Genomic DNA, 15,557 nt, shown 5'->3' with positions numbered 1-15,557 from the left:
TTTAAAATACACAAAATTAGAAAGATTATAAAAAAATAAACTTCAAGAGCCATTCCAGAAATTGTCGCTAAAATTTCTACCTAAAGGATTACTCTGTTTTTTCAGGGATTTTTTTGGAAATTCCTCTAGAAATGCTCAAAAGATTTTTCTGGAAAGTTCCTACAGGAGTTTATACAATAGTTCCTTGAGTTTCTTGCATTGCTTTGGATTTGTTCAGACCTTTCTTCAGGATTTTTTTCTTTTTTTTCCAAAAGATTCTATCATCAATTGCTGCAGAACTTCAACTACTAAGCATTTTCCAAAGATTTTTTCTACAAATGTTCCAAATAATGTTTGTAGAGGGTTCTCCATTTTTTTTTAATTTCTTTATTGGTTCTCTAAAGAATTCTTCCAAGTAATCTCTTCATAAACTGCACGAGATTTTTTTTTTCGATGAATTTTTCAGAAGTACCTCCAGCAGTTCTTCCAAGGATCCCTTCAGAAAATCCTTCAGGGAATCTTTAGATATTCAATGAAGGATTTTTTAAAAAAAATCCACAAGTACCTTTGTCGGCAATGTCTGCATTTTTTAAGAGATTTCTCCAGAAATTCCTTCACGGATTTTCCAGGAATCACTGCAGAAATATCTCAAGAATTCTTCCATTGATAGAGTTACTCCAGAAGTTTATCAAGATTTTTTTCATTTTTTTTTCTAAAAAGTTTCAACAGGAATCACTGAACGAATTTCTCAAAAAAAATCTTGGAGATCCCTGGGGGCAGTTTTCGAACAAATCGCTTTAGGATTTGTGAATAATTTACTTGAAGAACTTCAGAACTTTTATTTTTTTTAGTAACTTCTTTTTTTTTTTTTGAAGTAACTTCTTAATTTTGAAATTTTGAAGAAATCTCTGGAGGTAAATATATCATCACATACGAATTTCTGAAGAAATCTAAACAGGAAATTCTGAAAGAAAGAGTTAGAGGAAGTAAAGTTAGTGGTAAGTAAAAAGAAAATCGGGTTAAGTACTGTTCCTTTTAATTCCACTAAGAATTTGCATCCCTTGACAGATACGTATTTCGACCTCAACTGTAAGGTCGTCTTCGGTATCTCGTACATGACTCCAGTCAAGTCCAGTCGAGTCAAGTACGAGACACTGAAGACGACCTTACAGTTGAGGTCGAAATAAGTATCTGTCAAGGGATGCAAATTCTTAGTGGAATTGAAAGGAACAGTACTTAACCCGAATTTCGTTTTCTACATCCTAGAAGAAGTTTCTTAAGAACTTCCTGGGGAAATACCTGGAGAAACATTTCGGGAAATTCTTGGTGGAATGCATTACAAAACATTTGCAAAGATCCCAGAAATAAATTCTTCAGATATTTCTTAAGGAATTTCCGTAGAAATTCTTTGGAAATATTTCTGAATGAATTTCTCAAAGAATCCGTGGAGATATTAATGGAGTTATCCGTCGACAAGAAATTTTCGATAATGTTTTAAACAAATCTCCAAAAATAGTGTGTAAAGTTTTTCTTGCTGGAGTTTAAGAAGGAACCCCTAGAAATCTATTCAAAAGAATTCCTGGAGAAATTAATCATGGAATATCTTAAGAATGCCCTCAAGGAATCTCTACAAGAATTTCTTAAAAAAAACCCTTCCCATTACCGGTGTTCCATATACTAGGCGCCTCTCCGTCTTTTATCGAAATTAAAAAAAAACCCTCCTATGTCGCCCTCTCTATGCTTCAACAAGCTAAGATGGCCAAAATTGCTAGGGCGTGTGTTCACACCCAAAGGACCTGAGTTTAATTCGCATTCGCAATTATTTTCTTTTCATCTGCAAGGTAACGTTGAGAATGTTCAAAAATTTCCATCAGATATGACGTGTTCCTTTTGCTACATTCGATGCATTATATTTTTGCAAGTTGTTTTTTTACTCTGTAGTTTTCAAAAGCTCTATCGATTTTAAATCTTTAACACTCAGTTGTTTGAAAGGGTGTGTACTGGCTATTTCTTTTCAGGTTAGATTCGATATTATTATTTAAAAAAACTGTCATTATTTTCAATTTTCAACGAAAACATTATTCGTAAGTTTTCTCTTTATTTAATTCTACATATAAGAATGAAAAGCATAAAAAAAATCAGGTCTTATGCTCAGCCAAGTTTCCAACTTTTATTTCACTTCAAGCTTAAATTTCCCTTACAACTTAATATTTCATTGGAAATTTGCGACTCTTGCAAATTGTCAAGCAAACAGCAATACACATAAAAAATCAGTCAAGATATAGTTTATTCGGTTTTTTCATATAACAACATAATCTTTGATAACTTGCTGAAAAACTTAATTTTGGGCGAAGATTGAAAATTTATATTTTACAAGATTAAGATTTCAACGTGATTAAAACGTAAAGAAGCCCGACCTTGACGTATGCTTATTGCATATCTAGGACGTTTAATGTTTCGTAATATTTTTTTTATTAAATTCACTTCGAAAGAAACATTTTCCTTAATTGGAATTATTGAAAATTAAGGTCAAATGTGAAAAATATGAATAATTAAATGGGTTTGTACTCTCAAACTAATGAGTTCGTAGGAAGTTATCAAGCCGGCTTCATCGACGGCCGGTCGACAACGGACCAGATCTTCACCGTACGGCAAATCCTCCAGAAATGCCGTGAATACCAGGTCCCAACGCATCACCTGTTCATCGACTTCAAAGCGGCATACGACAGTATCGACCGCGCAGAGCTATGGAGAATCATGGACGAAAACGGCTTTCCTGGGAAGCTGACTAGACTGATTAAAGCAACGATGGACGGTGTGCAAAACTGCGTAAGGGTTTCGGGTGAACTATCCAGCTCATTCGAATCTCGCCGGGGACTGCGACAAGGTGACGGACTCTCATGTCTACTCTTCAACATCGCTCTGGAAGGTGTGATGCGACGAGCCGGGCTCAACAGCCGGGGAACGATTTTCACAAAATCCGGTCAATTTGTGTGCTTTGCGGACGACATGGACATTATAGCTAGAACATTTGGAACGGTGGCAGAACTGTACACCCGCCTGAAACGCGAAGCAGCAAAGGTCGGACTGGTGGTGAATGCCTCAAAAACAAAGTACATGCTGGTAGGCGGAACCGAACACGACCGGATCCGTCTGGGTAGTAATGTTACGATAGACGGGGATACTTTCGAGGTGGTGGAGGAATTCGTCTACCTCGGATCCTTACTGACGGCTGACAACAACGTGAGCCGTGAAATTCGGAGGCGCATCATCAGCGGAAGTCGGGCCTACTACGGGCTCCAGAAGAAACTGCGGTCGAAAAAGATTCACCCACGCACCAAATGCACCATGTACAAAACGCTAATAAGACCGGTGATCCTCTACGTGCACGAGACATGGACCATGCTCGAGGAGGACCTGCAAGCACTCGGAGTTTTCGAGCGACGCGTGCTAAGAACGATCTTCGGCGGTGTGCGGGAGAACGGTGTGTGGCGGAGAAGGATGAACCACGAGCTCGCTGCACTTTACGGCGAACCTAGCATCCAGAAGGTGGCCAAAGCCGGAAGGATACGGTGGGCAGGGCATGTTGCAAGAATGCCGGACAACAACCCTGCAAAGCTGGTATTTGCTACTGATCCGGTTGGCACAAGAAGGCGTGGAGCGCAGAGAGCACGATGGGCGGACCAGGTGGAGCGTGACTTGGCGAGCATTGGGCGCGACCGAGGATGGAGAGCGGCAGCCACGAACCGAGTATTGTGGCGTACTATGGTTGATTATGTCTTGTCTTAATGATGTTGAACAAATAAATGTATGTATGTTGTACTCTCAATAATGTTTATAACTTTATTTTCCATCTTGCGCGAATGTGTGAGGAAAAAAAATATGCAGAGGAAAAATCTGTATCATGATCATGAAATCTGTATTTTTTCTGTACTCTGTATCCTGTCTGTATCAACCTCTAAAAATCTGTATAATACAGAAAAATCTGTATATCTGGCATCTCTGGATGCATGCAACTGTGAGCATAAACAAAACAAATATACAAGAAATTGTGTTACCTCACAATTTAGAAAAATGGTGAGACCCTGGAGATTCAGAGTATACATTTTGAGGAAGTCTTATGTAACGAAAGAGATCTTGCGTCACCTCGCAATTAGGAGAACTGGTGAATCATTATACAATGTTACATGCTTTTATAACGATGAAATCGAGATATTTAACCAAAACCTTATGCTGGCATTATTACGACGGGCCGCACAAACTACAGGAAAAATATTGAAACATAATTGAGGAACAAAATACTGCGGCCAGCACCTCAAAGTGATGAACTATACAAAAATACAGGTAAATTTCATGAAAAACGCAAGAGAATGAAAATATAGAGCCAATACATGATAATTATTAGTGCAATCCTCACCGCTGAAATACTAATTCTGTCAAACAGAAACCAAGTCGACACTCACAGTGACAAACCAAACAAATTAGGTGAAAGATTGTTATAAACATATACTTGAGATAATCAACAACAGATATTATTATAACAAACATCATTAGGAAAAGTGTTGATCAATTATTGAAAATATAGTATAAATCCAAACAATAATGTTTAACAATAATATGGAACGAGCTCACCCATTAAGATTCATCTTTATGCCACCGAAGAACTTGCAGCTACACCAGTCATCATGATGACCATTCGATGCCAAAGAAATATCTACACGACCGAGCATAACAAACGGAACTCAATTCTTCCACTATGCAGCACCCATTCACACCGACCAACGACGACGATGCTACTTTTCGCGAGACTACACTACCGTTCGCTGCTGACGACCGAACCGAGCAAATGGAACTGATATCTCTATGGGAAAATTTCAAGAAAAACTCAAAATTTACAGAGCTGTGAACTTCAAAGTCGTTTTTTATCGAAGTTCCTCTGGAATTCCTCCAGAAGCTTGCCGAGAATTTCTTCAAGAGATCTTCGGGAATTCCTTTGGGAGTTCCTTGGGAATTACTCTAGAGAAGATCCTTGAGAATATCTCCAGGAGTTCATAGAAAATTCATCCATGTTTTCTTCGGAATTCCTCCAGAACTTCTTTTTTTTTTGTCTGTATTAACGAGATTTTTAACCCTAGGCTAATTCATCTCGGGACCCACGTTTTACTTCCCTTCCGAAGGAAGAACCCACTAAGTGAGTATGTCGGGAGTGGGATTCGATCCCAGGTCCTCGGCGTGATAGCAGAACTTCTTCTGGAATTCATCCAGGAGTTCCTCGGGAATTTCTCCACGAGTTCCGCGGAGAGATTCTCGGGTATACCTTCAGGAGTCCTCCAGGAGTTCCTAGGATATTCATCCATGTATTCCTTGGAATTCTCCAGAGCTTCTCGATTATTCTCCCACGAGTTCATCGGGAATTCCTCCTGAAGTTTCTCGGGAATTGCTGCAGAAGTTCTTCGGGAATTTCTCCAGGAGTTCCTCGGGTATTCTTCCAGGAGTTCATCGGAAATCTCTTCAAGAGATTCTAGCGTATACCTCTAGGAGCTCCTAGAAAACTCCTCCAGGAGTTTACCGAGAAATTCTTCAGAAGTTGCTCGGGAATTCCTCCATGTATTCCTCGGAATTTTTCCAGAAGGTCCTCGAGATGTCCTCCAGGAGTTCCTCGGGAATTCCTAAGGGAGATCCTTGGGAATCTCTCTAGGAGATCCTCGAGAATCCCTCTAGAATTTCCTCGGAAGTACTTCCACGAGATTCTCAAGAAATCTTTCATTAGTTTATCAGAAGTTCAACTGGATATTTCTTTGGATACCTACAGGAACTCCTGAAGAAATTCCTGAGGAACTTCTGGAGGAATTTTTGGGAAACTTATGGAGGAATTCTCGAGGAATTCTGAGGAACTCCTGGAGGATCTCCGGATTATCTCCAGGAGGAATTCCCACGGATCTTCTGGAGGATTACCCGAGTATCTCCAGGAGGAATTCCCAAAGAAACCAAAAGACGACCTTCTGGACGTATTTCCGAGGATATCCTGGAGAAATTTCCGAGCAATTTTCGGATTTCTTTGTGAAACTCGTGGAAAGAAATACGAGGAACTTCTTTAGGTATTTTCAAAAAAAAAACATTAAAAATACTAGGGAAAACCTAGAGAGAACCATACATTATTGCTGGAGGAGTTTTTGTTGAACTTCTGAAATAAATTTCGTGGATATTCTGGATGGAATGTCCATGAAACTCCTAAAGGAATTTTCTGGGTGCTCCAAGGTACACTCTCGGGGACTCCTGTCGAAATTGCTTGGAAACTAAAAAACTGATGGCGGAATTCCCGAGGATCTCCTGAAGGAACTCCAGAAGGAATTCCCTAGGATCTCTTGGAGAAATTACCGAAGAACTCCTGGAGCAATATCCGTGGAACTCCTGGAGGAATATCCAAGGAACTCCTGTAGGAATTCCCGAGAAAGTCCTATAGGAATTCCCAAAGAACTGCTAGAAGATTTCCCGGGGTTCTCCTGTTGCTATTCCCGAAGAACTCTAGGAGGATTTCCCGAGGATCTCCCGGAGGAATTCCCGAGATATACTAGGAGGAGTTCCTGTAAAACACCTGGAAGAATTCTCAGAGAACTCCTGGAAAAATTCCCGAGGATCTCCTGGAGAAATTCCCGATAAACTTCTGGAGGAATTCCCGAGAAACTACTGGAGGAATTCGCGATTTGCTTCTGGAGAAATTCTCGAAGAACTCTTTGAGGAATTTCCACGGAACTCCAAGATGAATTCCCGAGGATCTTTTGAAGGAATTCCTGGATTTTTTGCGGACTCTTGGAAATGAATCCGAGGAACTTCTTGAGGAATTTAGGAAAAACCTGGAAATATTCGAAGAAAGTCCTGAGAAAACCATGCATCATTACTGGAGGACTTCTTGGAGAACACTTGAGGTAAAATTCATGGAAGTTCTGGAAGGAAATTTCGGATAACTTGTTTAGTTATTTCCTGTCAAATCATGGAGAAATTCCCTGGGTAATGCTGAAAGAATTCTACCACAAATGCTGCAGGAAATCTTCGGAAGCTTCTTAAGAAATTCTCATGGAATTCGAGGGGAAGCTATGGAGGGATTCCTGAGAAACTTCATGAGGAATTCTCGGAGACGGAGTACTATTTTATTGATTACAACATATTTCAATATTATATTTCATCATAATAAAAAATTATGTGAATTACAGTGTTACCAATTAACCCTCTAATACCCAACCCCGCCTTTAGACGGGGTATAGTTTGAGCATTTTTGTAATTTTTTTTTCGTGGAAAATCAAAATTTTTATATTTTTGGCTGTAATTTAGGACTGTTTTGTATATCTCAGAATGGTTTTTGGTGTACTTTGAAGTGTATTTTCCTTTTTTAAAAAATCATCGAAAAATTGATGTTTTGGTCACCTTTCAGAAGTCATTGTTTATTTTATATTGAATCGCTACAATTAACATGTTTTAAATTTTTCCCAAATCATTCTATCCTAGTTTAATAGTTTAAGGGAATCGAATACACTCTAAAATTATTTTCCTTAAAATTACACGGAAAATAAAATTTCCTATGAAAAAAATTTAAAATAAAAATATTTCAAAAATATTCATTAAATCTCAAAATGTTTTCATCTCAAAAAATCCGTACCCCAAATAGGCTTCCAGGAAAAATATAAAAGTGTGGAGATGTTTGAAATTAAAAATTAGAAAAACCAAAAACTGAAATTCACGGAATCGAGAATTAAAAAGAATCATCTTCCAAAACATGTTTAAATCGATTTTAGATGACAAAAAATGATATTTAGATCAAAATCAAAAATTTGGGTATTAGAGGGTTAAGCTCTTTATCTTAAAATTGTAATTTTGCGATAATTTAAAAAGTTAGGCTCAGAAATAATTTCTTTTTTTTCATATATCAAATTTCTAGTTACTATGAATATAAAGAAAAAAAAATTGAGATCAATTAGTGCATTATAAGCTTAGATTCAACCCTCAAAATATAAGCATTTTGTATGAAAAATGATCAATGCGCACTTTATTCTGTCCAGCACTAGAAAACATGCTACTGCTGCCCGCCCATTGTCGGTTACGTGACAACCATATAATGAATGCACCATGGTTTGTCATGTTTGACGTTGCTTTTCAACATCATTCATATGTTTTATGCATTAAGCATAAATGTCTTATTAGAACGGTACGGTATCGGTATGTTTAGGTGAAAGTGCTGCCTTCTTGGAAATGTCAGTACAACGTGCATCTGGAGCCGACCTACTGATACCAGTATAACATTGGCCGGTCTAATTGGACTTAAGGAAGTCCAGGTGGGCAAAAGCTGTGGCCAAATCGTATCCTACGACTGCTATCACTCATTTGAAGGGTTTTAATTAATTTTAGTAAATTTATGTTTTTAATTATCGAAATCTTCGATCACGAAAATTTAAGTAGGTGTGTTACAATGAAGTGTTTCAACCAGAACGGATTTTGAATCATAGTATACCAATAATCACTCAGAAAACGAATTGCATCGGTCTGAAACTAATCAATCACTTGTGCCATGAATGCTACTAGACCATCTGTTTCCATGGAACCTGTCAAGTTGCTCCCGCACACACATTCTGCACTCATTCACCGATTCGATGTGATTGTCTTTACACAGTTGTTAAACCCATAGTCGAACCATCATTTCTTACTACCTACCTATACTACTGATTGAAGATTGTTGTGTGCGCCCATTCATCGCCGTCAAGTCATCAGTGTGCAGTGTGTTGTGGGCTAGGTTGCTGCTGAACATCTTCTGCCTTCTGATTGGTGCGTCTTCTTCAGTCGCACATCGTTGGCACTGGACGAGACACAGGGAAAAACAGCCGATCCCGATCCGGAGAAGGACTATGGTTGTGTAGGGAAAATCTGTTCTCTTGGTGGAAAAAAACAATGGAGACTTTCCCGGCCGTGTAGAACGTTTTCATTGATCCACGACTGGCTACCGGAAGGCGAGAGGTGAGTTTACAAGAGTTCGACGTAGAGTTTGATCACGGGAAGAATTCTGCAGAAATATCACACTTTGCGGACGATGCTGACTATTCCTCCGTATGATTGACCACGTAATACAAACAATTATCATTTTAATCTCAATCCATCAAAAATGCGACGGGGACTGGTGTTGTGTGGTTTTTGCTCGAGATAGAGCAACTTAGTTGCGCCTCTAAGGAACAGTCGTCGCATCTTCGTTTTGAACACGGCACTTGCTCGATGCACTATGCGCCGCTATCTACCTTCCAGATCAAAACAAGGTGTTCCGAAGTGAGCGAGGTGAATGTCTTCTCTCTGCGAAGGCACTGGACGGAATCAGCGCGATACTGCTATCCTAGCAGGCCATTCATTTCGGTTGGTAGTTTTGGTAACACGGTGACGCCAGCTCGATTATTGCTTTATGGCTGCCTTCTTCTAGTAGTGAGGTTGCTTAGTCCCAGAACGACGACGTTGATAAGAAACGGCAAAGACACGGCCTACTGCCGCAAGATGTGGGAGTTTTATCAATTTCACGCCGTAGCTCACGTACGCTTGGCCAAACGTAATTAGCTGTGAATTGCTCTTTTAGGACCGAGGGGATCGTCTGGTTTTGGAGGCAGTGATGAGGATTTTTTTTTTCGCACTTAATCATTGTGACGGAGTCCGACGCAAACCCAATCATTTCCTTGAACGAGTTTTGGCGAATCAATTTGATTGGAGCAGACGGCGGGGATAGCGAGTTTAATTATGCAGCAAAAACTTGTTGAAGGTTAGTCGTAACAATAGTCGGCCCTCGTTGCGTTCGGCAGCCCCTCGGTTGAAGCGGATCGCCGTGATCTAGGATAGCGTTTACAACTTGTTTGTTTTCTAGAGGAGATACATTTCAGCAAAGGGTGCTGTAAATTAGAGCCAAGTTTGTGTTTTAGAGCCAGCAGCATCCGAGCTGCAGAGCTGAAGTGCTATGGTGTAGAACTGTATCATCATCAACTATATAAAGATGGGTTGTGGGCATTGCAAGGACTTACAAGCGCGCCGTTCGGGGCTCACGGGTGGCACGTTTTGGTTTCCGCGCTTTTCAAGTCTCGTTTTCGTAAAATTTTCTACTTGTTGACTTCAAACATCTGATGAGTAATTTTATATCGCTTGGGTACGACTAGATTTTTTTTTGTTTCGCTTTGCTTACCATTACTGATATTTTTTTTATTTTTTAGGACTACTACGAAACGCTTGGTAACGATCCAGAAGATTTCCAAAATCAGCTCTCTGAGACCGATTATATGACGTGAGTACTTTTGTTTGCTACATTTATGGGCTTTTGTTTTGCTTTTGCATTCCCTTACGTATATATCAACCTTTGATTACAAGATATTATTCCAGATGATTGTTGTTTCAAAATCATAGAGGAAACTGCAAAAATAAATACAGTAGCTTTTGCAATTTTGTTCTCTTCGTCTGTGAGTTCAGTTTTCCGAAACTTGGCGGTCTACCTCAGATTGGTAGCAAAAGCTTTGAAGTAAACACCTCTTGACGATAAGAACAAAATTTCTGATGGCCACAAACATTTGTTGAATGGATGTTGGATCAAAAAGCAGATTTTATTAAGGGAGTATCCAAAATCGACATAACATTTTTTCACATTCGATTTTCGACACCACCCTTCCTTCCACGTAGCCTTTTTCGCATTTCTGATACGCGCTTCGCCTGAAATTCAGAGTCGACCGCTCCCCCACAAAATGAAACGTCATTTATTGATTTGAAAAGATGAATATTTCAAGTAACATTTTGATGACAAATTAGAGGTTTTTAGAATCGTCATTAAACCGTACACCTTTTATTTTGGATTTATGATGGTCTTAACTCTTCTAGTAATCTCATTTTTTGAGTAAAAAATGTTACTTGGGATGGTTTCTTTTTCGGGTAACCTGAGCAGCATGAGATAGTTGACGGTCGCCATATAATATACAGCTTGAGATAAGACAGCCATTTAAATCTCCAGTAGTCAATTGAGCTGCTGGATTTTTCCGCAGTATCCAAGCTTTTCTGTGCATTAATTGATTGAAGAGCCGATCTGGCGAACTTTAGGACATATGAAGTTTGGTTGAAAATACGTTTTTTTTTTCGAAAGATAACCTGTTTTACGACGTCTTCTATATATATACAGTGTATCAAACAATTGTCCGTACAGCAATTTTTTGGTCAAAATAATTTTTCATTTAAATGATTACAACTTTTTTATACGTCAATCAAAAACGCTGATTTTCTGACCAATTATAACCCATATATTAAAGCTCCATTGGTAAAATTTTGAGCGAGATCGAATAAGTTTTCTGAAAGTTATGGAACTTTTAGTAAAACTTATAAAATTTTTGAATACATTTTTAAAACATTATATCTTGATATGTACTTGATGAAACTTTTTCAATATTTTTCGTGTTACAGCTTATACCTAAGGCTTTCATGTGCAGCTTCGTTTAAGATTTTATATTCACTACAAAAAATATGAAAAATCTGTATACGTTCAGAGTGTCACTTGGAAATTTATCATATTTTGATCAATAAAAGTGCCAAGTGTTCTCAACTTTTTTAAACCCTCTTAATGATATATTTTTATACAGGACCTACTAAACTACAAAATATGGTAAATTTTAAAACATCGTCAACTACATACGCACATTTTTCATATATTTTGTAGTGAATATAAAACCCCAAACATGGCTGCGTATGAAAGCCTTAGGTATAAGATGTAACACAAAAAAAAAATGAAAAAAAATCATCGAGTACATATTGAGTTATAATGTATTAAAAATGTGTTCAAAAATCTTATAAGTTTTACTAAAAGTTCTATAACTTTCAGAAAACTTATTCGATCTCGCTCAAAATTTTAATAATGGAGCTTTAATATATGATTCATGATTGGTCAAAATTTCAGCGTTTCTGATTGACGCATAAAAAAGTTATTACTACTTGAATGAAAAATTATTTTGACAAAAAAATGCTGTACGGACAATTGTTTGATACACTGTATATATATAAAAATGCAGTGGCATACGTGGGACCGCGCACCGCTTTTCTCATCAGAGATTTTTCGTTCTTCTAGGGTTTTCTTTCAAGTTTTATTATTTTACTATTTTCAGACGTTGAAGCTGCTGACTTCCCATCAGTTAAATATTCTTCCTTCTTTTAAACATAGGCTGTTCTTTCGTGAGCCAATAATGAGTTAAACGCAAGGTAAAACGTGTTCAATTTTTTGCACGTTAACGCAGTAGCCATTGAAGAGACGGGCTTGGTGGTCTAGTGGCTACCGCTTCTGATTCGTATGCAGAAGGTCATGGGTTCAATCCCTGGCCCGTCCCTTTCATCCTACTTTGTATCTTTCTATCAACTTTCTCTCTCTCTCTCTCTCTTCTCTACATATACAACTCATGTATATTCATATGCTCATAGCCATCGCTAGAACCAGAAACGAATCTAATCTAATCTAATCTAATCTAATACATACGCAGCCAGTACAAGAAAGCGGCCAGGCTTACTGCGCAGTATTTACCGCAGAGATGATTCTTGGAAATGCCTCGACTTCTACATTTTATTTCATTTTGTGTCGAAACATTTCTAGAATCTACAGGGGTGGAAGGATGCGTGGACATACCGTGCCAAACGCTCCATATTGTACGCAATTGAATTCATGATTGAAATATCAATAAGTAGTATATCAAAGGTTATTGAGATTGAAAGTTAAATAATGTATGTTGGAAAGATCTCACCAATCTGTTGAGTTGCTCGTTGTCCAATGGTATACTTGAGGAACTTTCGACAGTTGATCATTTTGAAATTTTGGAGCCTGATCCCATTCAACGGCAGATGCTATGTTTACGGCGTTGTTAACATTACTTCATACTTCCACTATGAATCTCTATTATCGCATTTTTGCTACGCCATCACAATCAAATTTTCTCTTGAAGAATATTCTTATAGATCCATGCACATTTTCTCAAACACGGGATGATGTCCTCTCAACTTTCAAAGGGATCAACTGTTTTTTTAGCACCACATCACCAGAGGCAAATTTCTTCATAGCTTCTGGCAGTCAAACACTCCCCAAGTAACACAACTTGTTATAATAATGTATATAATACATGCTTCATACAAACGACTATGTTTTGTTCTCACTATGGAAAACTTATTTTCGTACACTTATATCACCGAAAAAGCGCAAAAAATGGCGGCTTATAAAACATCTTCATGATGTTACAAAAGATGTTTTTCAATACATTCTTATAACATAACATTAAGTATCGAATATGTTCTCAGCAACATCGTAAGAACTTAGTTGCTGGTATCAGAAACAACACGATTTATCAAATGAACACTGCAAATAATTGTGACACCTATTATGTGATATTTAGTAATAGCTGAAAATAATGTTCAAGCCTTACATTTCATGTGTAATTTACCATCTCGATGTTCGGTCACTATGACTTAATTTCATGTGCCATTCAAATTTTATGGTGAAATAAGCACATTCACCTTTCATGCATTCATTCGCTTTCCATCAGATAGATAACAAGAAGGGAGGTTTTGGTCACTCCTCGGGTTTTTGTGAGATTTTTCAACAAATTTTCAGACATGCAACATGGTGGTTACATGACACAGCACCGTCTGGAAGTTTCGAAATGCTACTTTTAATCATTGTACTAAAGATGTGCTTGTATTCGTTATATATAAATAAGGAAATTAAATCACTTCATTGAATGTTTGAACTGCCCTAGATAAATATTTTTTGGATACGAATCTGTACATGATCAAACGGCTATATATACAAATATTAGTGTGAAACATTTTAGCAGGCACTGTAATAAAACAGTCCTGATAGGAAAGAATCCAGAATATTAGAATTACGTTTTAATAACATCGGATGTACATCACAACAACATGTTTGTCGAATACTACTTGAATCGAATGAAATACATTGAAATAACATCATAATAACGTTTTTGAAACATCTTTTTCCAAATAGCATACAACGATGTGATTGTTGTTTTTGAATACCTGTTTTAAACATAGGTATAACAATAACAAAGTTTTAGTGCAATTTCTTACTCCAATCAAAATATTTTAATTTTTAATGTATCGCGGAGTCAAAATTAGTGTTTTTAAGTGAGATTTAGCTGTCACGTAAGTACTCGAAGTGATTTTTAGATAACATATAAAGCTTGACACTGAGGTGAAGTTCAATGGTGACTTTCCTTTGCTGACCCATTAGGACTAAAGCGACTTCCGCAATCGCCAAGAATTTTAGAGAATATTCTTATACCCATTAAGCAAATTTGGTCCCCGGATGACAACGAAATATTAACTCCAGGCAATCAACAATCGCAAAGCATTAAATATTAGTGTTGGATTAAATGGAAAGCTTCAAGTGCAAATGATTTTTCATAAAAAAATGTTCAAATGAGTGAAGTGATATAGTGAATTGATGAACTTATACACCAACGTATTTGATACGTACACTTAACGTATTCTTAACATACTTCAGCCCAAAGGTTATAACTATGTATGTACTGTTGATGTTTTCATATCATCTTGAACTGAAGGAAGACAATGATACAAAACCCTAGTGCAATTAACGTTCAACTTAAGTTACTCTAACTTGTGGTTGGGTTGATAAGATTTTTCAGTGACTTGTTATTGCCAAACATAGTTAAAACATGATTTTAACATAGGATGTGTTCAGATTCGATTATAGTACTATACTACAACATCTTTTTCAAATTTAACTTTCAAAGATGTTTTCTGTGTTACTTGGGTCGCGATCTCAACAGAAAAGCCATATTGAAACGCTGGACTTTTCACCACTAGCAAATTAGCAATCACTTTAAATAGCCTTCCGCTGGAAGCACCATCCGCAGAATCAATTTTTCTCCAGCTGAACTTTAGAAAAACAGTCGAGACTAGGGCTCCCATCAACACAGCATAGAAAATCAGGACATTTCATGTATTTTCTCGAAAATGAGTAAAACTCATCGGATTTGTTAAGCAATTTTGGACAAAATTAGTCGAAAATCAGGACATGTCTTGCTAAATCAGGACGGATGGTAACCCTAGTCGAGACCGCTGTCGAACGCGGGTGCTCTTCTGGCAGCGAGCCGCAATTCACTCAGGAAACACTTTTTGCGAAAAAAAAACGTTCTCCAGGAGAAGTTATATTTTCAAAACCAAAATTCTAGAACGTACAGCCCTACACTTGCTTTTCGAGGCAATCATTGCTAGTTGCGGTAATTATTGGGGTAAAATATGAATTTCGCGGACACCGAAAAAATTGACAGCGGAAAAAGCCCTAGAACCAGAAACGAATTGGAAAAAAAGTCGTTTCCCTCCCTTCCAACTTCCACTCACAGCACAGTGTCTATAACGCCTACAAGTTATGCAACCAAAGCGTGCTGTGCCGCTTGACCTTATTCACCTTATTCACCACACATTCTATCACCATACGAACACTATAAATAACCCCCTATCCATGGATCGCATCACCGACCCAACGGTGACTCCCAGATATACCATCCTTT

The 15,557-nt window shown here is 37.8% G+C and overlaps 1 protein-coding gene across 2 annotated transcripts in view; it reads left to right on the top strand.

Moving 5' to 3' along the window:
• Positions 1-8,684: 8,684 nt before the first annotated feature.
• LOC109423349 (zinc transporter ZIP11) overlaps positions 8,685-15,557 on the top strand; it is a 12,378-nt gene continuing 5,505 nt past the window's right edge. The window contains exons 1-2 of one of the 2 annotated variants that reach the window (XM_019698303.3): positions 8,685-8,982; positions 10,206-10,276. The gene's annotated coding sequence lies outside the window, so the exon portion shown is untranslated. Of the gene's footprint in view, positions 8,983-9,991; positions 10,142-10,205; positions 10,277-15,557 lie in introns of those variants that run through there. The other variant, XM_019698304.3, reaches the window with a different exon arrangement.

Source organism: Aedes albopictus, chromosome 2 (assembly GCF_035046485.1).
Source record: "Aedes albopictus strain Foshan chromosome 2, AalbF5, whole genome shotgun sequence".
NCBI lineage: Eukaryota > Metazoa > Arthropoda > Insecta > Diptera > Culicidae > Aedes > Aedes albopictus.
This window is presented reverse-complemented; position numbering and strand designations above follow the sequence as displayed.